The sequence below is a fragment of the Dromiciops gliroides genome, chromosome 4 (genome assembly GCF_019393635.1).
Source record: "Dromiciops gliroides isolate mDroGli1 chromosome 4, mDroGli1.pri, whole genome shotgun sequence".
Classification (NCBI taxonomy): Eukaryota; Metazoa; Chordata; class Mammalia; order Microbiotheria; family Microbiotheriidae; genus Dromiciops; species Dromiciops gliroides.
In genome coordinates this window covers 356,054,504-356,077,670 of record NC_057864.1, presented here as the reverse complement: position 1 = coordinate 356,077,670, position 23,167 = coordinate 356,054,504, and the positions used below count along the sequence as shown (strand labels likewise).

The 23,167-nt window shown below is 39.7% G+C and overlaps 1 protein-coding gene and 1 non-coding gene across 3 annotated transcripts in view; both read right to left on the bottom strand.

The window, feature by feature from the left end:
- The window catches only part of PKIB (cAMP-dependent protein kinase inhibitor beta), a 123,136-nt gene extending 101,895 nt beyond the window's left edge, over positions 1-21,241 (bottom strand). The window contains exon 1 of one of the 2 annotated variants that reach the window (XM_044001961.1): positions 21,037-21,241. The gene's annotated coding sequence lies outside the window, so the exon portion shown is untranslated. Of the gene's footprint in view, positions 1-20,617; positions 20,964-21,036 lie in introns of those variants that run through there. The other variant, XM_044001962.1, reaches the window with a different exon arrangement.
- Positions 19,875-19,967, bottom strand: TRNAI-UAU. The gene is given in 2 exon segments: positions 19,875-19,910; positions 19,930-19,967. It is a non-coding gene; the product is annotated as a tRNA-Ile (tRNA).
- Positions 21,242-23,167: the final 1,926 nt, after the last annotated feature.

Here is a 23,167-nt window from a genome sequence, read left to right as displayed (position 1 = left end):
AACACTACAAGAGAAATTTTAGAGTGATTTTCCCCTTTCCAAAAAAGAAATGAAACAATTAGAAGCCAAAGAACAAGCAGTATTTAGTTACCACTGTGAGGATCAAGTGATTTTTAACTTCAAACTCCAAAAATACTGGTATATTAGATCTTCCCTTCCACCCTAGGCCCAAACTCTAGCTGCTCACAACTTTGTTACTCAGAGAAGCTTTCTTATATTCTGATATGCAACTTTTGTATTGTTTTTCAAAGGACTTTTAGGGGTAATGCTCATTGGAAGTATGGAGTCTTTTATTCCTTTAGCTTTTTTCTTTTCTTTTTGTTTTTGTTTGTTTTTGTGGGGCATTGAGGGTTAAGTGACTTGCCCAGGGTCACACAGCTAGTCAGTGTCAAATGTCTGAGGCCAGATTTGAACTCAGGTCCTCTTGAATCCAGGGCCGGTGCTTTATTCACTGTGCCACTTGGCTGCCCCCCTTTAGCTTTTTTCTAAGGTCTTACATCATTTCCATAACTTGGCCTGGGCTGACACTGTGACCACTAAATAACAGGGAGGGGTATGAGACAATATAACTAGTGGGATGAGAGCATTCATCCTTAATTTGCAAGCCAATGTCTACTTCCAGGGCAATATTCTAACCTACTAACACTGTGGTTCTGTCCTTAAACATTCATTGACCTGTGCCTATCTCTAGGTGACAAACTTCTGGTAGGATTTTGATAAGAGGAACACTGGTCCATCAGATCTCCCACCTAGCTCACATGCATGTAATCCTAAATATGCTGCGCAGCTCCTTCAACAAATACTGCCTGAATAGCCTACTAGTAGCACTAGATCAGGTGCCAGGGAGGATGTAAATATTTAGAAAACAATAACTGCCTTTAAAGAGCTATTGAGTGGGTGCAGCGTCTGCAAATAGCTCCAAGAAGGAATGTAAATCAGAGAGGTTATGGTAGAAATGCTACTGGACTGGGAACCAAAATACTGGGTTTTTATTCTAGTTTTCTCACGAACTAGCTGTATGACTGGGTTAAATCACTTCATCTCTCTGGGCTCAGTTTCATTGCTTTTAAAAATGGAGTTATACTTTATGACCTCAAGGTCCCTTCCAGATTTAAGACTATGCTTCTGTGAAGTTTTAAATGCCTTACTAAGTAATCTGAGAAGTAATTAGCATTCCAAACACCTAAGGAATCTTCAGTTGTGTGACAAGGGCAAGTGGCACACTCCAGGAGATAGTGTCCAATAATAAGCACAGTCTTACAAGGTGAAAGGACTTTGCCTGCTCCTCTGACCTGACCTATGAGGTCCTCTCCAAAAGTCCTCCTTCACCCCTGGCTTAAAGGGGTTGCAAGTCAGCTTTTATCGTTCGGTTGTTTCAGTTGCATCTGACTTTTTGTGACCCCACTCGGGGTTTTCTTGGCAAAGATACTGGAGTGGTTTGCCATTTCCTTCTCCAGCTCATTTTATGGATGAGAAACTGAGGCAAACAGGGATAAGTGACATGTCCAGGGTCACACTAAGTAAGAAAGTATCTGGGGCCAAATTTTAACTCAGGAAGATTAGTCTTCCTGACTCCAAGTCCAGTACTCTATCCACTGCACCACCTAGCTGCCCAGGACATCAGAGGACTGCAAAATGTGGGGATGTCATTGTCCAGAGCACTTTAGGGAAGAAGTGCATCTCCCCCACTCATGTGCAAAAAGTATGTTCCCCTAGATGATGACTCCTTGAACAAAACACTGTTTCCCCCATCCTAGTTGGAGCTCTAAGACATTATGCAACTTAGGGTATAACCAGAAATATTTGTTATACCCCAATGGTTGACGTTAGTAAAACATGGAAATCATTTGTTGCTACCAATTATAGTCAATGGTCCGTCTAGGGGTGAATTTCTAGAATTTGTTGATGATTCTCAATCAACTTTTATTTTCGTAAAGGAGTATGGTGATTCAGATGAATAATCATATTTGGCTTTGGGGTAATGTGTTTTCTACTTATATATATATATATGGTAAACACACTTGAATGTGGATATGGTTGACATTCTAGGAAATAAAGGAATCAATAGAATCAGAGCTGGAATGAGTCTTAGAAATCACCTATACCAGCATGGCTCCTGTCCTTAGTTTTATAATCCATAAACAAAAGAATTAAACTAGGTGACCTCCACATTCTCTTCTGGCTCTAAACATTTATGAGCCCCTTCCTTGTAGAAAGAAGTGACTCAATTGAGTGATTTGCCCAAGCTCTCGTGGCAGTGCTAGAACTAGATCATGGGTCTACTGCTAGAGGGTGGCCCTGTAGTATGTGAAGAGAACACTGGAATGGGAGTTTAGCATTAAATAAGTCAACAAGCCATTTATCAAGCACCAACTATGTGCTAGGCACTTTGTTAGATGCTGGAGATACTAGGACAAAATGAAATGGTTCCTGACCTTTAGATTTGTATATTCTATAGGGGAAGACAATGTGCAACAATATAAGTATTTTGCAAATGAATTCAAAGTTGGTTTGGAGGAAAGGCACTAGCAACTAGGGGATCAGGAAAAGTTCCTTTGCACTTTCATTACCATCACTTCTAGGGTTTTTTGGTTTGTTTTTGGTGAGGCAATTGGGGTTAAGTGACTTGCCCAGGGTCACACAGCTAGTAAGTGTTAAGTGTCTGAGGCTGGATTTGAACTCAGGTCCTCCTAAATCCAGGGCTCATGCTCTATCCACTGTGCCACCTAGCTGGCTCCATCATTTCTGTTTAAAGCTGCTTCTCAATCCCCCTGCCAATTCTTTCCTCTTTTGTCAAGTCCTTCAATCTCTTCAATACTTTCTCAGGCTCTTGATTCTCAATGGATTAAATCAGAGCCTCCTGGCAGTCAGTAACTAGTCTTTCACTTACAAAATAAAACCTAACCCCATTACTCCCTATGAAATCAACATTTCTTATTTAATTAATAATCCCTTATTCTCCAAATAATCATATAATGTTTCATTTTTTATTTTAAAAATTTTATATTTTATTCTGTCACAGCTGTTTAAAGAAATCAGTAGCAGAAGCAGTTAGCTAAGGAGAAGGCTTCAGCTGCTAACTTCTGGTTGGCTGAATAAAAAGACAAGAGTCCTTGCTGTTGCCTTTTCGTGTTCCTGAGAGTTTATGAGAGGTAAAGCCTCTCAGAAGTGCCTGTTGCTCTTTGCTACCCACTCTGGCTTGAGAGGGAAAAGAAGAAAACAGAAAGGTTTAGACTGTTTTTCTGTATAAGAAGAGAAGCTTCGATCTAATTGGGATGACAGCGCCCTGTTGAGTGAAGAGTTGACTGCACTTGTTTGCCTTGCACAGAGAGGCAAGCTGAGTGGTTTTTGCTGTCATTTCTATTTGCTACAGTCTGATTTCGTTATAAGATATCTTCATGAGTAAATAGCTGGCCAAGCTGTGTGGCCCAGAGAGAGCCAACCTAATGAATTTGTACAGTTCTCTAGCTTGGAGGAAATAGATACACAATTCGATAGTATAGAATTTTTACAAAGCCCTTTTAAGAATGATTGTAAGTTGGGGGCAGCTAGGTGACCTCAGACACTTGACACTTACTAGTTGAGCAAGTCACTTAACCGTCATTGCCCTGCAAATAAATAAATAAAATTTTAAAAGAATGATTGTAAGTTGAAAGAACTTGTAAATGCTTTATTGATTTGAGGGGGGAAAGGATTTGCCCAGCTAGAGTCCAGTAAGGACCAGTGGACAATTAATAGACAGGTAGCTTCACATGATATAGATGTTCCTGAATGTACCAATAACATCCAAAACCTGAAGTCCTGAATTTCCCTGAGTATATAGATTTTCCTCCCATGTGCTTCCTTGACAGATTTTTTGTTTGCCCTTTTACTTCCACAGATTCTAAGCGCATCAGTGTATCATACTGCCTTCCTTGTTGATTATCTCCAATTTACTCTGTATGATAGCTCATTCGTACATAGTTATTGTACATGTATGTTGTCTCCTTCACTGGATTATGAACTCCTTGAAAATATGGACTGTCTTCTGCCTTTTTAAAAAATCCTCAGTGCTTAGCATTGCACATGGTACGTGGTAGACATTTAATAAATGCTGCTTACTGACAGTCGTTTACTGACTATAAATTTTAACATTTAACCTGCATTTTCTTTATTACATGAGTTCTGGTGATGCTATTATATATATTTTTTCCTTATTGCTAAGGAATGAGTTATGTTTAAGGTCTAAAAGTGTCATCACTGTAAGTGGCTAATATAGTTAAATGGAAGCGCATTGGTTGGGGCTTGAGAGCTACCGCATTTGCCCACAACATGGTCACTCTAAAGATGCTGAGAAAATTTGAGTATAACCACAAGATGGCGGTCCTTCTCTAGGAATTTAGACCTGCCATTTTGAGAGCATGTGAGCTGGCCCTGAAAGTCATAGTAGGTGTCTACATACCCTATGAGAGATGTGAAGTGCTACAAGGTAGGTGGCCACCCTACATACCTGTTATATAAATATAGAGGGTCAAGACTGAACTAAGAAATTCCCCAAATGTGGGGTAAGGGTTATGGAACTTTAGCTTTTCTTATTTTAGTAATCCCAAGCAGCATTTCATATCAAATCCTAGACTAGGATCCAGAATCTGTTCAGAGAGGGTTTCTTTCTTGCCTTGCCATTTGAAGCTATAACATTTGATGGGGTGGGACACATATATATGCATAAGAGACAGAATTGTCTGCACATGCACCAGAGATTATGATGAGCCTACCAGGCTGGGCACTCACATATAGCACCATCTCTTGATAAATTATATATTCATCTTCTTTGTTGGTTAATTAACAAAATTATACCCTTTCTGTAAAGTTATAGAAGGCGAAACACCAACCAGAATAGGCTACTTGCACTACTACGGTGCTCCCAACCATCATGTGGACTTACTGTCCAAGTACAAAGCATACACCAGTGTCCTAATAATTATCTCTGTCTATTCCCCTGTAAGTTTCTAAGCTCCATGAGAACAAGAATCCTGCCCTATCTAAACTTTGTATTTTCCCCAGCACATAAAGACAGTGCTCTGCATGTAGCAATCACTTTTAAATGTCTATTAAATGTGTATGTCTTCAAGTTTATGCTTTTTCTCATGCTAATACTCCCAAATGGAACTCCCTCCCTTTTCTCGAATATGCAATTTTTACTCATCCTTCAAGGCTCAGCCCAAGTCTCTCCTGCATGAACTCTTTGATTCAAGGACAGCTTGTCAGAAGTGTTCTTTCCTTCCACTGAATTCCTAGATTTATTTATCAGTGCTACTTATTTGGGAATTAATCATATACCACCTAATACTGTTGATTAATTTTTCACATATGTGTAGCACCCCACCTTGGGCTACTTCCCCAACTTAGCAACTGGCACTAGTGGCACTTGGGGTCCCAAGAAAGAGGCCAACTATTACTTGATGATTCTAATGATAAGGGGATAGGTTTCTAGCCTAGCTCAAAAGTCACCATACATTTGCTTTCCAGTAGCAATCAATCAGTTGATTTGATTTATTTTAGCTGTTATTTACTAAGGTGGAATAATAAGTATAGTTGGTTAAAAAAAATCCATAATTTCCTGGACAAAATTCTCCTTCCAATATACACAGATCCATGGAAAAAGTGGGTAGAGCATTGGTCCTGGGTTCAGAAAGACAAGTTCAAATCCTACTTTAGATATTGCCTCAGTTTGGTCAACTGTAAAATGGGAAGAATAATATCTACCTCCTAGAGTTGTAAGGATCAAATGAAATAATATTTATAAAGCACTTAGCTCAGTGTCTAGCACATAGTAAATAAATAGTAAATAAATGCTAGCTATTATTATGTTATTACATATAAGACTGTTGTTTGTCCTTCATTTTCAGAGGACCAATAACATCATGGTGGAATGTCTTGATTAGTGTGTGAATTGGATTTAAGTGAGGAAGAATTGCATAAAATCAACAACCTCACTCTCTCTTTTAGAGTTATCAAAATCCAGTGGCAAGACAAAAGTCAAGATGACTGGAGCTGGCTCTGGATGCTGTGGCTGACCTTAGTGTCTATGGTGTCTGACCAAACTCTCAGCACTCCACAGTGCCTCCTGTAGCCCCATTCATAAGCTGTTGGAACAAACTGTTCTCATCTGTCCATTCTGCAAGGGAAAGTCTTCACATGCCTGGGGTAGACACCCCGCTTTTAACTCACCAGAAGTCATAGGAAGGTAGAAGGTAAGGAGAGCTTAAGAGAAAAAATAGAATTCAGTTTTGAGAATGTTGAGCTTAAGATGTTTTCTGGGAATCCAGTTCATGTCTGAAAAGGCAGGTAGATGTGTGAGTATGAAGATCAACCAAGAAAAGATACATATATGACAATGGGGTAACTCATAGATACTAGTGTTTTATGGTCTAGAAATCCTTTCTTGACTTCATAGCTAGCATTCCTCTCTGGAACAAGGTGTTATGCTCTTTGAAGCTACCTCCCTCCTTAGATGACTGTCTTTCCATATTTATTTGTCCATAGTGAGTCATTCTGCTCCTGGCTAGATGTGTTCTCTTCTGTTGGTCCACTCTGATGACAAAGTCAATGGATGAGGAGTGGGAAGAGAGATAGAGAAACTCCCTCCTTCCTGCAACAGCTATTTCTTCTCAAAGGCCTTGCTCCAACTCTGGAGTCCTCGACTCTCTCTACCACTGGATCATTCACCACTTGACTAACCACTGTATTTTTACATAGGCCCAGAGGTTTGTCTGACTATTTCAGCCAATCACAAAATGTTTCCTGCGTGGTATCACCTGTTTTTATCAGCCAATCAAGCAAAAAGTGTATATTAAGTGCCTACTAGAGCCAGGAACTATGCTAGGCACTGAGGATATAAGAACAAAGAATAAAACAATCCCTACTCTAAATGAGCTTATATTCAAAAGGGAGATACAACAAATACATATAAGAATATAGAGAGCATGAATATAAATTTAATAAATACAACATAGTAAAATTATTTTATTATTTTCATGGATAAATAATAATATTAAATTATAAATTATAAAATTATTGTTAAATACAAGGTAGTTTGGGAGGGTAGGCATTAGCGGTTGAGACAATCAAGAAAGGACTCATACCCCCAAAAAGTGAATGAGCTCCATTTTAATAAGAGGGATTCTATGAGGCAGAGGTAAGGAGTGAGTGCATTAAAGACATGGGGGGATGGTAAGTACAAAGGCAACAAGATGGGGGAGGGGGCAGCATGAGGAATGGAATGTCCTCTGTGAGAAACAAAGAAAGCCAATTCTGCTGGATCACAGAGTGCAAAATGGTGAGTGATATCCAATGGAAATGGAAAGGTAGGTTGGACCCAGGTTGTGTAGCTTTTAAAAGCTAAACAGAGGAAATGATAGTTTATCCCAGAGGCAATAGGAAGCCACTGTCATTCCTTCACCCAACAGTCAAACCCCTATACATCTTTCTAATTGATTAAAAGCTTATATTTACATAGTATGGTAAGGTTGTAGGAAAATTCTATAACACTTAGTTTACCCTGTTGGTTGATTCAATTAAAGGTAACTGGGTCTTCTGTGATTACACCCATGGAGGGAGGAGAGAATCCCCACCCTAAAATCTGTCTCATCTTTCTCTCCAAATAGATTATAAACTCCTTGTGGACAGGGAGAGACTCTGCATGAGTGTTTTAGTTCCTTCTGTTCTTCATAGTACCCATCATGTGTAAGGTACTGAGTACACTGAAGTAGCCCCACTTAATGACAGAAGGAAGGAGTCACTCAGAGAAAAAAGATTACTCTCTAGGCATCTGCTATCTTCTCCCTTTCACTAATGTTTTTTACTTCCTGAAATTGGGGGTGATTTTCCATATGAGTGATACAAAACAGTTTAAAACCTCCCTTAAGACTATTGTATTTCTTTGGCACTACTTCCTAAGGTTAAACTTATTTTTTTTTCTAAGCAATCTCCCACTGGACTGTAGACTAGAAACATAATAGTATACAAGAATCAGTTGATTATGTTGCTAAATGATTTTATTGTCTTTCCTGGAATTGGAGATAGCCCTTCATACCTCCATAATTCAGAATAAACTTTCATAGTATTGACCTACCCACACCATTTTTCTATTCAAAAAATCTTAGGTGGTCTCTAGTTGTCCACTGAGTTAAGCTCAGTCTACTTTACCTGACTTTCAAAGCCTTCCACAATAGAATTTTTTTTTAAGTGAGGCAATTGGGGTTAAGTGACTTGCCCAGGGTCACACAGATAGTAAGTGTTAAGTGTCTGAGGCTGGATTTGAACTCCGGTACTCCTGACTCCAGAGCCGGTGCTCTATCCACTGCGCCATCTAGCTGCCCCAAAATATCTTTTAAAAGATAATTGTGCTATAATCTTTTAAAATATCTTTTAAAAGATAATTGTGCTATAATCTACCAATATAATATCTCAGTAGCATTATAAAAAATGATCATTTTGTAGATATTAGCAAAAAAAATTAAGAAGACTTTTATACTTTTAAATTGCCCCCATTCTCAAACTTTACAAAAAAAGCAGGGGACAACACCCAAATACCAAAAAGAAGCATTTCCCATCAGAACACCCTTACTTCTGAATCCCAAGAAGGATCAATTTACGCTCCCCAAAGACACATGGTCATAGCTAAAAGTAAGAAGTATTATGAGGGAACTGATGTGGAAGGCAAATAAGAAAGATGAGTAGGGTGTTTTGGGTTTTTTTCTCTTACTAGTTTTTTTCCTCTTCCTCAAAGCTGAGGTGTATGTACACAATTCATTACTTCATTCTGTGGCTTCTGGATGACACTTTTATTCTGCAACTCTGAAAAGAGTAATCCCTTAGCATTTACAAAGTGTAGCAGGATTAAGAGGAGACACAATCAGTCAGCCTTTGCACACAAGCAGCTTTAAATCTGATCTGAAACACAGTCAAGGTCTCTACTCTAGAGGCTTCATTAAACACGAACTTTCAAAATTTTCCCTAATTCCCCTGAGGAGTCATTTGTGGGCTGTGGCAAAATTAAAGCACATGAAAGGTGCTGCTGCTGCATTGTTAATGTTTGTTCTTTATATAAAGAGGAGAAATAGTCTGGTACTGCAGATTCCCTTCTTTGATCCTAAGGGAAATACAAACCAGGCCTAACTCCTTGACCAGAAGAGTTAACTTTCTGCCTTTTTTTTTTAATGTAAATATTTGATTTACATTTAACCTTTGCATATTCCGACCAGATTAAGAAAACAATCTTTCCCACACTAAGAAAATATACCTGGTAAGCTTTTAATACCTGGAGAGAATAGAAGCCCCTCTCCAACAGCCATTTCCTAACATAGGGTCTTAGAGATAGTTCTGTAAGGGATCTATTAGGCCTCTTAGTCCAATCCCTTCATTTTACAAATAAAGAAACTGAGGCCCAAAGTCACTAAATGATTTGCCCAGTCACATAGGCATTGGGTGACAGATCCTAACTTTGAACCCTGGACCTCTGGCTCTGAATCGCTTGCTTTTTTTCCTCTGTTCCCCAATAAGACGTCCTACTGACTTCAAAGGGTTGTCGTTCTATATCATTGTGAGTAACTATTGTTACGTTCATATTTTTAGAAGCTAAGTTACTTTCCTTATATCCTTTCCAAATATAAATTTAGCCACTTACTGCTAATAATCACCAGGGCTTTGCAAAAGGCTAAAAACTCTGCTAAACTCCTCCTCTTCTAAGGACAGAATATGACCCACTGCAAAGCTCTATAGTAGGTCATGAGCCATGGATATCCTCTTTGTATCAGCAGCCAAATCCCACTATGACTCATCATCATGGATTACTGAGCATTTCTGTGTCTAACTAGAGCTACAGCCTTGTGCCCAGTGAGCCCACAGAATCCTCAAGGGGACAGGTTAATTCTTATGGCCAAGGGTCATAAGGAGCTAATATTCCTACAATAAGCACATTTCTTTAGCTGTTTTAAAATTGGCTTTAAAACTAGATCTGATAATAATATTAAGAAAGCATTTTAAGGCTTATAAATAGTTTTCCTTATAACCACCCTGGAGAGAATCTACACAAATATTTTTATTTTGCAGAGGAAAAAAGGTATAGTGACTTGCCCAGGATGACTCAAGACAAATATTAGTCCCCAAATTATATTTAGATTTTAATCCCTATCCCTCTCACTTCCCAAGTATCAGGTAGCAGAATTGCAAGAATAGAGTGGAGGTAAAACATTATTAAGATCAAAAACTCAGTATCAAAAAACAAAGAAGTCATTTTCTTTTTAAGGACAGCTTTTATCAAACTTTTTGCATGTCAATTATTTCTACTAATTTTGCCAAAATCCTTGGGAACATAAATCAGAGGGCCATAATCTATAGGGTTATAGAAATTCCTCTTCTAGTTAAACTCCTTATTAAAAGTTTTATTGAGAATATGTTTTGTTTTTATATTACAAACATTTATAGATTATCCCCACTCCTTGAGAGGTCTCCTATAACAAAGTAAAACAATTAAATATAATCAACAATACAGCAACCTCATCTGAAAGTGCAACATTTCACATTGAACACACCATTCCCAACCTCTCCTTTGAAGACCTGACTGTTAAATGTTTACCACAATACTTCTGGTCATAGGGGACACAAAAAAAAGGGCAGCAACTTGGTGAGTGAGATGGAAGCTTTGAGCTGGGACCCGAACATCTTTACATGCCTCAGTGTAGTTATAGCCCCGTTTCATAACTGAAAATAAATTATTTTGTTGAGTACCTTCCCAGTAACAGAATGAATTTGTTCTGCAAGAACATATCTGACTAGGCATAGTCTAATCACCACAAGGTTGGCCTCTTCATAATGAATTCTCTGACCACAGCAACCCATGAAACAGACAAAAATACAAAATGTATTCCTGTACCCCACCCCAGCAAAACCCACAAAATTATTAGGTATCAAATTGACTAAATGCCTACTGAATTAAGATTCAATTCAATCCCTAAAATATTTATTGACCACATATTGTTTGCAACCCATTACTCTAAGCTCTGTGGAAGATGCAAAGATGAATAAGACATAGTTCCTGTCCTTGTGGAACTTACAGATAGGGAATATAAGCTAGGTGCACAATTAACTATAACATATGGTGCTATGGAAAGAGTGCTAGACTTAGAGTGTGGAGAGTCTTATATTCAAATTTTGTTTACCAGTGCACAACCAGATAGCAGACATTGCCTAAGACAGAAAGGGCAGGAAGTAAATGAGGAAAAGAAAGAACAATTCAATAGTGCTTTGAGGTTTGCAAAATACTTTGCACATATCATTTAATTTGGCCCTCATAACAGGAAGGAATTGCAGAATTATTATGCCTTATCATCTGGTTTGTAGATGAAGAAATTGAGATTCAAATATTAAGTGATCTGCCCAGGTTGACAGAGCTAGAAAGTGTCAGGACCAAGGTATCTTTGCAGATTCCCAGTCCATTCATCTTTGCACAACCCAGAGAAACTGTGTAGCTGTTTTAGAAACCTCAGGTCCTGAGAGGGCTGGCTTTCCTACACACTGACTCATTCAGTTTACCAAGCAGCTGGTCAGGTAGATAATGGGCCTGCAACACCCTCTCTGGCACTTCCCTAGCTGGCACTATTATCCAAATGGAGAAAACTTGATATAATACAGATTATTTTAGAATTGTTTTTTGCTTATTAAAACTATAGAGTATTGTTTGAATGCTCTTAGTATACTTGTTGGCATAGCTTGTGGCACATAGTAGGTGCTTAAAAGGGAGGGAGGGAGAGAGAAAAAGAGAGAGAAAGAAAAAGAAAGAAAAAAGAGAAAGAAAGGAAAGAAAAGAAATAAAACGGAAGAAAGGAAGGAAAAAGAAAGAAGACATCAGAATTCAAAATACTCATCAGTCTGGGGTTATTCAATGTAGGGTGAAACAAGACTCATACTTTCAGTTCCTCAGAGGGTGTCACAACTGATAAATCTCAATAATCAAGACAAGATTAAATTATGTTCAGAATTTTCTGTTAAATAAGGGAGAGAAGTGTGAAATACATTTGTAAAGATGTCCATAAAATTATTAAAATAAAATATTTCCCTAAAGGAAGAAGTGTTAGTTGTCTTGGAAAATTCCCTCATTTGGGACATTTCATTCTCCCAACAATACTGGACAAATGAGGCATTTGTATACAAAAAAAGCACGAGGATTTGGAAGAAAAAAGTAGTTGACTATTTTCATATTAGTGTCCCAACATTTAAGTTTTACCTTGAAAGCAAGCACCAATAGCAACCCATGCTTGGAAAATGTGAATCTATAAATATGAATAATTTTTAAATATACCTAATAAAAAACTTATTATCAACTTGGGATGTGGAGTTGTGCTTTAAGGAGTATTTTTCCTCCCCTACTCTTTAATGAATATAGGAAACGAAGAAAATTATTGCTTAATGAACAAATGTCAACAATGATTTCAGATTACACTTAGAGCAAATAAAACATGCTGTTCCTTAGCAGTAACCTTATCAACGGTTCCCAGGCTATGGATCCTAAAAGGGCTATGATGGACTATTTGCAAGTAGATACTGACAAAGTGAAGAGAGAAATCAATTGTCGCTTGACATAGCTGATTGGAAAAGTATAAAAAGTTTTCTGAAATAATTAGGAAAATTTTTTAATGGTAAAATCACAAATATAATAATTTTTTTGCCTTTTCCATCCCAAGACAGTGTAATAGCAAAGAGAAGGGAGGTATCTATTTTCATGTCAAGCACTCAAACCTGGAATCCACATTTACATATGGAGATGGATGAATTTAGACAGAAGGGCAGCTAACTGACTCAATAGAGAGTGCTAGGTCTGGAGTCAGGAAGACTCAGCTTCCTGAGCTCAAATGAAGCCCTAGATATTTACCAGCTGTGCAACCCTGGTTAAGTCACTTGACCCTGTTTGCCTCTGTTTCCTCATCTATAAAATGGAGAAGGAAATGGCCAACCAATGCAGTATCTTTGCCAAGAAAACCCCAAATGGGATCATGGAGAGTTAGACACAACTGAAACTGAACAACAACAGAGGTCCTCATAACCATCCAACACAGTATTGATTCTGTTTCATGAAAGGGACAGTGCATCTCTTCAGAAAATCCCATCCCTCTCTTAGATAGGCAATGATAATCTACTATGATAAGATCACAAATCTCAAGCCAAAAGACACTTTGAAGGCCGCCTGGTCATAGGATCATAGCACTAAAGATAGAGGATATATTGGTCAACCCCACAATTATACAGATGAAGAATCTCAGGGCCAAGGACACCTAAGGTCAGTAAGCATCAGACAAGAGATTTCAATCCAGGTACATGGGTGCTAATATTATCCTCTTTTTACAGGTGAGGAAACTGAGGCAGGCAGACATTGTGTGACTTGTCCAGAGTCACACAGCTGGTATTCGTCTGAAGTCAAATTTGAACTCAGGTGTCCCTGACTCCAGGCACAGTGCTAAACAACTTACCTACCCCTAAGGGGTGTATAGGATGTTCCAGGAAGACTAGAAACTTTGGTGTGAGGGCTTCCTGAGTCCTTTCCAGAGCTGCTCATTCACCATGGTGTCCACCTTTCAGCCAAGTTTCGACTGTGTCTTCAAGAAGCTGTAGCATGTGTAGTAGCCACACCCTGGTAAATCGTCTAAGCTGATGGGCTGAACCAGGTTGATGGTAACCAACAGACCTCAATCCTGTCAGTAAGTTTGGGAGATGTCTACTTGTGGCATGCAAAGACTTCCCCAGGTAGAATAGGTAGGTGAGAACAATTTGTTCCAATGGCCATAAAAACTTGAAGCTGTGAAGATCCTTAGAGCTTGGTCAGACATCAAAGACACAAAAATTATCTGCTGAACCCAAGCCAGCGCCACTCTTTCTAACTTTTGTCTTGCTACTGGACTTGTATGACTCTGAAAGAAAGAGTGAAGCTGATGACTTCATACAACTCGGCCTAACTTAAATTCAATTCATATACTAGTCAAGACATCACCTGTGGGGTCATTGGTCCTCTTCAAAAACAAAGGACAAACAAAAACACCATGGAAGGCAAGGTCAGTGAAAGAAGGAGGAAGAGTGTCTTGTCCTCCTCCAGAACTTTGTTTTCTGAGATCTGTGGTTTCTTCAGCAATCTGAATTTGTCTTCAGAAATTCATTTGAAGATTCCTTTGGGGTTTTGCCTGAGGGACCAATTGTGGCCCTATACCTGACAATCATAGGACCATAGATTTAATGTACAGCTATAGAGGACCTCAGATGTTATATAGCCCAGTTTCCTCATTTTACAGGTGAGGAAAATTGAGACCAAGAAATGTGAAGTGACTTTTCAAAGGTCACACAAGCCATCAAGTAGCAGAGCTAGAATTCAAATCCAGGTATTCTGACTATAAATCAAATACTCATTAACTAGTTTATAACTGATGGCTTTGTATTTGTTATTGAGTTGAACCTTGACCTCACAATCCTTTCTTTTTAGCTGATCCCTACACATGAACTTGTGCTATAATTGCTAAGATGGCTGGACAAAGTAGATCAACTATACTCTGTTTAATTCTTTCCACAAGGGCAGACATAGCCAAGCTGTGTGTGTGGAGTAGGGGAGGGTGGAGGGCACTTCCCACAACTCATAAAAGGAGCAAGAGGAAGAAACTAAAACTATTAGGTACTGAGGTAATTTGTTATGGCAAACTACAGGGCCACTGAACTGTGTAAGTCTCTGATATACATACTTATTAAGAGTTCAGTCATTATCACCACAATGCAGCAAGATCCTATTGTTATATAACAGCTCATCATTACATGGAGGCAGATTTATTATAGGTCAAAATATTTCCTGAAATATCACTATATAAAATAAAATTCAATAATAATAATAATACTAAAGCAATTATTCCCAGCTCCTTATATGTACTAGGTATTGTGCCAGGCTGTCCAGATGCAGGTGCAAAGAATAAAATAGTCCCTGCCCTCAAGAAGCTTACATTCTATGCAGATCATTTAAGCATGAAAAGCTTAAATGTAAGGATAGGGTAAGCCTTACTCTCAATCATACCTTATAAAATAGTTTCTCCTCTCACTGAATGAAATTAAAATGTAGGATGGGGAAAATATAACATTGGGGGGGGGGAGGGGCAATGAGGGTTAAGTGACTTGCCCAGGGTCACACAGCTAGTGTCAAGTGTCTGAGGCTGGATTGGAACTCAGGTCCTCCTGAATTCAGGGCGGGTGCTTTATCCACTGTACCACCTAGCTGCCTCCAGGAAAATATAACATTAAACTTTTTATCATTATGACCTTAAGAGAGTACTCAGAGATTGCTTCTATATCTTCACATAATTATGAGGTTTTTGTCTCTTCTGTGGCGTAAATGTGAGATAAAAAGAGTCAGGGAAGTCTTTATCTAGGGCAGGGCTTCTTAATCTAGGGCCCTCAAACACCACTCCTCCCACTCCCACCTCATGGATAGATATCGTGGGAGGGTGGTCTACGAATCTGGATGGGGAAAAAAACCCTTTATTTTCACTAACCTCAAATTAAAACTTAGTATTTCTTTCCATTATAAATATTTTATTTTTTCAATTATTCTGGGAAGATGTTTCTATATCTCACCAGACTGCCAAAAGAATCCATGATATAAAAAAGATTGAGAACCCCTGATGTAGAATTTAAGGTTTAGAACTTTCTCTTCTAATCCCATAGCCATTCCCCTTATAGAGTATGGCAAAATAAGGCATATGTTGAATTTGGCTTTCCATTAGATTTAAAAGCCTCTTTGGGAAAGAAAGGCAGATGCATGGGGCTAATTTAAGTGTTTTGATTTTTCAAGTTATATCTGGCTCTTAAGGTTTTGCATGGGAGTATTCTAATTCTCAAAATAAACATATATGCTAGACTAGTTATTTCTATTGTGTGCAGAGAAAAATATCCTAATTTCATCTAAACAGATTAGTATTTTTAACTCCTGAGACATCTAAATTATCTATAAAGAGTAGACAAGAAATGTTCCAATTTATAGTTAAAATAGAAATACACTTGAGTAAACTGTCTTACTGTTTCCTCTACACCTCTTTATTTGCAAATGCTTTTAGACTCGAAGGTGCTATAGTCCATCTCATCCTTCCCCTCTCTACCAAGAAAAGAAGGTTCACAGATAAATTTACAGGTATCCACAAAGAAGATGCTATGACTTGGGGGGGGGGGCAGGTGAAGAATTTGGGGAAAGACCAGGAGACAAAGGAAAGCTCTTCTGTAGTTGGCCACTCCCACTACCAAACAGCTCTCCAGAACTCCCAAACTTTACCTTAAATGGACTTTCATCCCATGTCCCCTCTGTCCATTTTCAGAAGCAGGTCTAACATTCCCTCAGCCTAGGTGAGATAACCCTGTCCTGTTCAGCTATTGTTTCTACATCACCTGAATTTTTTATGGTCTCATTTATACTTTCCTTGAACTCCCTTCTCTATGCAGTCATACAATACATTCACTAAAGCCTGGGGTTCTTAAAGGTTGGGTATCTGTTTTCGCTTGTTTTTTTGTTTATTTGTTTGTTTTTGTTTTTGTGGTTCTAGTAAATAAAATGTTTGGGACCCAGGCCCATGTCATCATTTCCTCTCTCAGAACATGAGCTGCTAGAGGAAAGTAAAGCATTTTTTTAGCTTGCTCTTTCAAGAGACCAGTCTACTGAATAAAAATGTTGAATGCATATGCTTCATTGTCATCATTACTTTTCAGAATCTGAGCTGTTTGGGGGTAGTCTATTTTACTTCCTTTGTAAAGCCCAATCACAGAACTAGATAAGTATAGGTGCCTGTTGTTCAGCCAAATCCAACTCTCTTCTTGACCCCATTTGGGATTTTCTTGGCAAAAATACTGGAATGGTTTGCCATTTCCTTCTCCAGATAATTTTGCAGATGAAGAAACTGAGGCAAACAGGTTTAAGTGATTTGTCCAGGGTCACATAACTAGCGTCTGAGGCCAAATTTGAACTCAGAAGGATGAAGTCTTCCTGACTCCTGGTCAGGTCCTCTGTCTATCCACGGTGTCACCTAGGTGCCTAAGAAATATTATATTTAGGGGGCAGCTAGGTGGCTCAGTAGATAAAGCACTGACCCTGGACTCAGGAGGACCTGAGTTCAAATCCAGTCTCAGACAATTGACACTAGCTGTGTGACCCTGGGCAAGACACTTAACCCCAATAGCCTAAAAAAAAAATTATATTTAGGGGCACCTAGTTGGTGTAGTGAGTGCATAGAGCACAAGCTCTGGAGTCAGGAGGAACTGAGTTCAAATCTGACCTGGCCTCAGTTTGCAAAAAAGAAAGAAATGCTATATTTGATAGTAAGGATTATAGTCACATACATTTTTCTACAGTGAATTCTTAGGCCAAGAAACTTTGGAAGAACCAATGTACTGTAGGAGAAAAAACAATATATCTAGACTCAAAGCCTAGCTCTGCAATCCAAGGACAGATCAAATCCCAGTCTAGGTTTGTTTCTTCATTTGTAAAATAAAAGAATTGAAAGAAACAAGCTCTAAATCTAAGACCCTGTGTTAATGGAATAGGTTAATGAGGTGGCAATTAGTAGATCTACCTAAGTAATTATCAGCTATCCCTGTTTAGGAATATATACGTATAAATCAAGTAATTTTGCCCCTTAGTTTTTCATTCTAAAGTGGATTAACAATGGTTTGTTGTTGTGGGGTTTTTTTATGAGTATTGTGACATCAAAGATATTCTTGCTTACTTTTTCTCATCACAGAGTTCTTAGTTTGCTGTCACTGAAAAAAGGTGTAAAAATGTTGCAATAGAGAAATAAAGGCTCTAGAATGTATTTCTAAATTATTCATTGCAATAGTGCAAGTCCCCAAACTATCTTAAAATACCAACTGTAAAGTACATTTCCTCTCTATTGAATCCCATGTTGGAAAAATGGCATTCTCATATAATCATGATGGTGGTTCATTCACGACAGAAAACTTTAAAGTAAAGGATATTTTCTTTCCAAGAAACATTACCAGGCCTTTCCAGAATCCCATGCTCCATCAGAACTCTATTATTCTACACACAGCAAAATCTGATCCTCCCTTGTTATTCTTTATATTTACATAGCATCACTTATGATGCACTGAGTCTAGGATTATATTTCTTTAACAACTTTCTCTTTCAATAATTTATAATTTTCTAAAGTGCATTCTACAGCAAAACTTAAAACAGCAGGTTTAAATAACAATGTAAGAATGCTGAAGGAAAATGATTTTTAAGTCATCAATCTAAGGATTTTTTAAATAACTTGACTAGACAGGAGAGAAAAAAAGATAAAATCCTCAAATAACAATTAATTCTTTACACCTCTAAGATCCCTGCCAGTTCTAAAATTCAGGACTCTACCAAGACCTGGCTGCCTTTGATACCTTTGGTAATAAATGTCTTATCACAGGATGTTTACTGAGGCACATTTCTTTAGAAGGAATGAAATTATTCAGCTACCAGAACTTATTAGTAAGGAAATCCATGGGATGATAGCTTTGGGGCTGGAAGGGACCTTGAGAGGCCATATAATTGAATCTCACTTTTACAGAAGAGGAAACTGGGCTCAGCAGTGTTAAATGAGTTGCCCAAAGTCACAAAGCTTGAAAGTGTCTGAGGCAGGATTCAAACTCAGGTCTTCCCTGAGGAGAAATTCAGCACACTGTGCACTACACCATGACAAATGATAAGTACAATATAACTCTTACCCAAGGGCAGTGTCTAAGAGATTTTTAAAAAATATTTTGATAATTATTTCAATGTAATTTTTCTTTGTAATTTTATATATTTTACTTTACTCGTTTAAAAACATCCTAAGTAGGGGGTCCATAGCCTTCTCCAGACTGCCAAAAAGGTCCATGATACAAAAACAGGTTATAAGAACACTGGTCTTAGGGGGACATTAATGAGTGTTGTAGTTCAGTCATTTTCGGTCTGATTCTTCGGGATCACCTCTGGGGTTTTCTTGGCAAAAACAGTGCAGTGGATTGTTATTTCCTTTTCCAGCTCATTTTACAGAGTAGGAAACTGAGGCAAACAGGGTTTAAACGCCTCTCCTAGGGTCACACATTTGAACTCAGGAAAATGAGTCATCCAGACTTCAGTGGCTGAGCTCTAACCACTGCACCACCTAGCTGCCCTTAATAACAATGGGAGTGGGCCTGAAGGGACATCCTTAACTCAATTTTCTGAAATGATGTTCTAATAACAATCCTGGCCCACTTAAAACTTTTTTCATTATAACCCCAAAAAGTAATTAGCGCAGTGTTAATAATCCCATTTTACACACTAGAACCTTAAAAACAGTTTAAAATAAGGAACCTGGCCTCGAGAAGGGTTCAGTTTGTAAACACCCTCAGCCTGGATAAGGTCTGTTATCTGTGGTCTCAGAAAGTTGCCAGTAAAAATGAAGAAGGGTTAAATGATTTGCCCAAGATCATATAGATAGTTTGAATCAAAAAGAATTTCGACCCATGACTGTTGTACCACCCCCCTTTGGGGAGGGGCTCCCATACTAGAGTTCTTATTTGCATCTTATTTGAAGTCCACTCAATTTTTCTTTTTCTTTTTTTTAATGAACATTGGCAATACCTATTTTTGGACCGCCAGTGATTTTTTTTAATACTCCTTATCCGTTATTTTAATAAAGGATATGACTTTTGTTTAACATCGTACTACTTCTATCAGAAAAGCAAAGTATCTGTAGAGAGGTTACTGCAGTGTAGAGAGAGGTTAACCGAGTTGCCCAGCAGCAAACGACAGATGAGAAATTCCCCGGACCTCTCCAGGAAACCAACACCGCCTATTCAAAAAGCCATGCTCCAGGTGAGGCTCGAACTCACAACCTCGGCATCGCTCCGCCCGCACTGTCTTATAAGTACCGCGCGCTAACCGATTGCGCCACTGGAGCCCTAGTAAAGAACTCTGAACTCTCCAAATCTCGGTTTAGCCAGTCGACAATGGGGCTAATAATTTGTTGCATTTTTGGTTTTGTTTTTTACAAGATGACTGAAAAAAGTGCTTTGTGCATCTTAAAATGCTATATAAACGCCAGCTATTATTTCAGCACAATATAGGGAGGGGGGAAACCTTAATGAGAAGTAAACCGCTTGATCGTGATCTCACAAAGGAGTTTGGATTCAAAACTGTTTCTGCCATCATTGTCCCTGTCTTTGCTATAGAATGGTGACATTTTTTCTTTCAAAGGTTGAATAAAAAATACTGCACTCTTTCCTAGGGTTAAAGGAGCAGAGAGTCCCGCGGCTACGTAGCAGGGGGTTGATGCCGCTCTGACCCAAGCTGGGGTCCTCGCCGCCCCCACCCCACCCCCAATCCCACTGGCACCGTCCCTTTGCACCAGCCGGGGTCACCACCAGGATTAGCAGCGGGGTTACCAGCTGCGGCAGCCCGGTACCAGCTCCTTCGGCCCGCCTGCCAGGTGCAGCACTATCGCGGGAGATGTCCGGGGCAAGCTCCGCCAGCGCGGGGGCCCTCTCTTCTCCTGCTCCATCTCTAGCCCCCGGCCGCCGCTGCCCCCTCCTCTCTGACGAAGTCAGGTACCTAGAACTCCAGGACACGCCTGTCTGGGTCTCGGCTCTCGGCTCCCGATTCTCGGCTCCCGGTTCTCCTCCCGCCTGCTCCGAGCGTAACGGAGAGTGCGGAGCCCAGGGACAGAAGGACACATCTGGGACCCGCACGCCGGCGCCGGGACCACTCCGAGACCCAGGCCCCGGGAACACCGTGGGGGGAGAGAAACGTCAATTATGGAGCGGGGGAAGGGAAGGGAGAGAGACGAAAAATAAAAGTCACGAGATTTGCTCTCTCCTCCAGAAGCAAGTTTTAAACTGCCAGACCAGAAAATGAGAAAGTTTTCTTTAGCACATCTTCGCTTCTCCAATCTCCTCCAGTCCTGTCTCAGAGGACGTTTCTGCCCCGGAGGCACCTGTTCCTTGTACCCTCCATCCAACCCAAATGCTTACCAGCTGAAGCTCCCACGGCTGGCTCTGGCTCTCCTGCCTCTGGGTCCGTCGGTGGCCCTCGCGCTGCTCACTCTACTCTCCAGCTCGTCCCCTTCCGCACAAGCTGGAGGGATGCAGCTAGCTGTCAGCGAAGAGGCTGGGCGGGAGGGCGGCAATGGCGAGAGAAGGAGGAGAGGTGGAGAGCGGGAGGGAGGGAAGATGGAGAAGGGGAGGAGGAAGAGAGGGAGGGAAGGAGCTGGACCACTCCCCCTCCCTCTTCTGCCTACGCTTCCTTGGAGAGCACCAACACGTTTATCCAACTACTACCCCGGCCACCCCAGGTGGAGTTCCAAATGGAAGGGAGCAGCTTGATCTAACTTCCAGGGAAGAGCGTTGCAGCTTAATACATTAGAAACCGTCTTGAATTACAGGTGGTCATCGAAAGACCTGTGTGGTGCCCAGACCCCGCTGTTTTTCATTCCTATCTACGTGACTTGACAGCTTGAAGGTCTTTCCCCCTCATGCTGGCTTATGATACTGAGACAGAGAGAGAGACAGAGAGAGACAGAGACAGAGACAGAGACAGACAGAGAGACAGACAGAGAGAGACACACACAGAGACACAAAGAGACATACATACAGAGAGACAGACAGAGACAGAGAAACAGAGACACACAGACAGACAGAGACAGACAGAGACACAGAGTGACACAGAGACACTGAGAGAATCAGGTGTCCTGAGTCTCTGTGTGTAATGTATATGTGGGTGTATAATAAATAGATGATACATAGATGATACATAGATAGAAAGAGCTGTATGCACATGTAGAATATTTGGCAATAACATGCATCCAGTTGCTTGGGGAAGCTGAGGAATCAAAAGAGCTCTATTTCAGTCTAACCCAGCCCTCTGGAAGCTACATTACAGGGCAGCTCTCTCATCTATACAAGCAATCAGGGTGGTCTTGTTTTATTTGCAAATTATGTTTATTGAACAGATAACAGTTTGACTACAGGTTTTGTCCATTGGACCAAGAGGTCAATATAACTTTAATCCTCTTGAGAAAGATGCCCCCACCTACCCATCCTATCTGTATAGGTAAGGTTATCCTTAACTGGGTTAGAAGTGGGGAGGAAATTTGACTTTTGCTGCTCATAGAGGGACAGTGTATGACTGTCCATTCCTCCCTGACATGATAGATATTCAAATAAGATAATATTTGTAAAGCACTTGGCACATAGTTTTGCTATTGTTTAGTTGTTTTTCAGTCCTGTAGACTCTTCCTGACACCTTTTGGGGTTTTCTTGGCAAAGATACTAGAGTGGTTTGCCATTTCATTCTCCAGTTCATTTTACAGATAAGAAAACTGAGGTAAACAGGGTTAAGTGACAGGGTCACACAGCTAGTAAATGTCTAAGGCCAAATTTGAACTCAGGAAGAGGAGTCTTCCTGACTCGGGGCTCAGCACTCTTATCTACTGTGCCACCCAGCTGCACATAGTAGGCAGCTTAATAAATGCTTGTTCTTTTTTTCCCTAGAGATTCCAAGTAATTCCACTGAACAGACATTGTCAAGGCTTAAGTTCCTTCTCAGCACAAGCCTTTTCAGGAGATAGCCTCTGGGAGCTCTGGACTTAAAATCAGAAGATCCTGAATTTCAGTTCCTGCTACAGACATTTATATGTGATTGTGAATAAGTCATTTAACTGTTCTGAGTCTGTTTCCTGATTCCTAAAATACTTGTGTTTCCTACCTCATATGGTTATGAGAGAAGTTGCATAAACCATAAAATAATAGAGAAATAAGGTGTCCCTTAATTATGTGCTCTTCTACTCCCTACTCCTGCCTCAGCCCTCACAGTATTAAGTAATCTCAGAGAGGAAAGAGACCTCAGAGGCTATCTAATTCAAACCACATCTGAACAAAACTATGTGATGCAGCCTTTGCTTGAAGATCTTCCCGGATGAGGGAACCCAGTATTTCCTTAGGGATCCCATTTGTTAGGAGTTTTTCTTCACATCAATTGTTAAAAAAAAAAGTTTTTCTTTAGAAAGATCCATTGTTGACAATCCAGGTTTAAAGAGTTTGTTAATAGTAGTGCCAAGCAGGAATGATGAAAGTAACAGATTTTTTCCTGTATTTCCAGGTATGT